We start from the raw sequence: 3,719 nt of genomic DNA on the forward strand, positions 1-3,719 counted from the left end.
GTGTAAGATTATCAGGAAATAAATGAACATTTGCGGAGGAGGGAAAAAGCCACTTGACCTGAAAGCCAAAGTTTGAAAAATATGAAGAAGTGGATAGGTTGTGCACTTGGGGGAAAATGCTGATGGAAAAGATCAAGATGGATAGCACACCAACAATACATCAACATGAAGAATGCAACCCACATGATGATCATGATAGAATGCAATAAAATGACACAAGGCATATTAAATATCATACAGAAAGCAAGATGACTATGGCAACAACATGGATGGCACAATGCAATATAACAAATGATGAACATGATGCAAGAAGAAGAAAATATGACAATGACATTCATCATGATCATGGCATAAACACATCGGAAAGAAATATGCAAAACAATAATGATAATGCAACAAACACAATAGACACACGACAACAACTAAAATAAATAGAAGGCATCTAGAGCATCGGTCTTGGGGCGTCACATACCATCTACTCCTTCTTTATAAAGATGTGGGTCATCCCAAAAGTAATGTCTCAAATCATAGAAGAACTTTTTCTTTTACTGGTATGTGAAACTAGGTGGTATAAATTTAGCAACAATGTAATTAGCATAATCAGCATACCATGGAGCAGTTCGAGAAGAATTTATGACATTTAATTGTTCATCAGGAAAGCTATCATCAATAGGTAGTGGGTCATCAAGAACATTTTCTAACCTAGACAAGTTGTCTGCAACGGGGTTCTCAGCTCCCTTTCTATCAATAATATGCAAATCAAATTCTTGTAGCAGGAGAACCCATCTAATAAGTCTAGGTTTAGCATCTTTCTTTTCCATAAGGTATTTAATAGCAGCATGATCAGTGTGAATAGTTACTTTAGAATCAACAATATAATGTCTGAACTTATCACAAGCAAAAACAACTGCTAAAAATTCTTTTTCAGTGGTAGCATAATTTCTCTGGGCGTTGTCTAGAGTTTTACTAGCATATTGAATAACATTTAATTTCTTATCAACTCTTTGCCCTAGAATAGCACCTACAACATAATCACTAGCATCACACATAATTTCAAAGGGTAAATTCCAATCAGGTGGCTGAACAATAGGTGCAGAAATTAATGCTTTCTTAAGTATTTCAAATGCTTCTACACAATCATCATCAAATACGAAAGGAATATCTTTTTGTAATATATTAGTTAGAGGCCGAGAAATTTTTGAGAAGTCCTTAATGAACCTCCTATAAAAACCGGCGTGACCAAGGAAGCTTCTTAGACCTTTAATGTCCTTGGGATATGGCATCTTTTCAAAAGCATCAACTTTAGCTTTATCGACTTCAATGCCTCTTTCAGAAATTTTATGCCCCAAGACAATACCTTCATTAACCATAAAGTGGCATTTCCCCCAATTCAGAACAAGATTAGTTTCTTCACATCTCTACAAAACTCGATCAAGGTTGCTCAAGCAATCATCAAAAGAGGATCCATAAACAGAGAAATCGTCCATGAAAACCTCACATATCTTTTCACAAAAGTCAGAAAATATAGCCATCATGCATCTTTGAAAGGTAGCAGGTGCATTACATAAACCAAAAGGCATACATCTATAAGCATAAGTATCGAATGGGCAAGTAAAAGTGGTCTTTGCTTGATCTTCAGCTGACATAGGTATTTGAGAGAAGCCAGAGTAACCATCTAGAAAGCAAAAATGTGTATGTTTGGATAATCTTTCTAGCATTTAATCAATAAAAGACAAAGGGTAATGATCTTTTTTAGTAGCTTTATTTAATTTGCGGAAATCAATTACCATCCTATAACCTATAATAATTCTTTGCAGGATCAATTCATCTTTATCATTAGGAACAACAGTAATACCTCCCTTCTTAGGGACACAATGGACATGACTTACCCACTGACTATCAGCAACGGGATAAATTATACCTGCCTCAAGGAGATTTAATATTTCCTTTCTTACCACTTCTTTCATTTTAGGATTCAGCCATCATTGGTGATCAATAACTGGTTTGGTGTCTTTCTCCAAATTTATTTTGTGTTGACATAGAGTGGGACTAATGCCCTTAAGATCATCAAGAGTATATCCAATAACAGCACGGTGCTTCTTTAGAGTTTTCAACAATTTCTCTTCCTCCTCTGAAAGGTTAGCACTAATAATAATATGATATATCTTCTTTTCATCAAGATAAGCATATTTAAGAGTATGAAGTAATGGTTTAAGCTCAAACACGGGATCACCCTTGGGTGGAGGAGGATCCCCTAGGATTTCAACAGGTAAATTGTGTTTCAGAATGGGTCCTTGTTTATAGAATACTTCATCTATTTCCCTTCTTTCATTCATAAACATATCATTCTCATGGTCTAGCAAATATTGTTCTAAAGGATCATTAGGAGGCACAGCAATAGAAGCAAGACCAATAATTTCATCTTTACTAGGCAATTCTTCATCACGGGGTTGTCTATGAAATTTAGAAAAATTAAACTCATGAAACATATCATCCAACCAATAGTAACAACATCATTCTTGCAATCTATCTTAGCATTAACAGTATTCAAGAAGGGTCTACCAAATATAATGGGACAAAAGCTATCTTGAGAGGAACCAAGAACAAGAAAATCAGCAGGATATTTAACTTTCCCACGCAAGACTTCAACATCTCTAACAATCCCAACTAGTGAAATAGTGTCTCTATTGGCAAGCTTAATTGTGACATCAATCTCTTCTATCTCAGCAGGTGCAGTATCGTGCATAATTTCTTTGTATAAGGAATGAGGTATTGCACTTGCACTAGCACCCATATCACATAAGCCATGATAGCAATGATCTCCTATTTTAACAGAAATAACAGGCATGCCTACCACAGGTCTATGTTTATCTTTAGCACCAGGCCTAGCAATTCTAGCAGCTTCATCACAGAAGTAAATAACATGCCCATCAATATTATCGGCCAAGAGATCTTTGACCATAGCAATATTAGGTTCAACTTTAACTCGCTCAGGGGGTTTATGTGTCCTAATATTACTTTTGTTGACTACAGTTGAAACTTTAGCATGATCCTTTATTCTAACAAGGAAAGGTGGTTTCTCAACATAAGCAGTAGGAACAATAGGATCATTATAAGTGATAGTCTTTTCTTTGACTTTAATAGGTGCAACTACTTTTACTTCAATGGGAGGATTATATTTAAACCACTTCTCCTCAGGGAGATCAACATGAGTAGCAAAGGATTCACGGAAAGAAGCTACTATCTCATAGTCAAGTCCATATTTAGTGCTAAATTTACGGAAAACATCGGTATCCATAAAAGAATTAACACAATCAAAATTAGGTGTTATACCTGACTCCTTACCTTCATCGAGATCCCAATCTTCAGAGTTGCGTTTAATTCTCTCCAATAAATTCCATTTGAATTCAATAGTCTTCATCATAAAGGAACCAGTACAAGAAGTATCGAGCATGGAGCGATTGTCGTCAGAAAGCCGAGCATAAATTTTTTGAATAATCATTTCTCTTGAGAGCTCATGATTGGGGCATGAATATAACATTGACTTATGCCTCCCCCAAGCTTGAGCTATGATTTCTCCTTTGCGAGGCCAAAAATTATATATATAATTACGATCACAATGAACAAGATGCATAGGATAAAACTTCTGATGGAATTCCGCTTTCAATCGCTTATAGTCCCATGATCCCATATCATCACATAGCCTATACCATGCCAAT

The sequence above is a fragment of the Triticum aestivum genome, chromosome 7A (genome assembly GCF_018294505.1).
Source record: "Triticum aestivum cultivar Chinese Spring chromosome 7A, IWGSC CS RefSeq v2.1, whole genome shotgun sequence".
Taxonomy (NCBI): Eukaryota; Viridiplantae; Streptophyta; class Magnoliopsida; order Poales; family Poaceae; genus Triticum; species Triticum aestivum.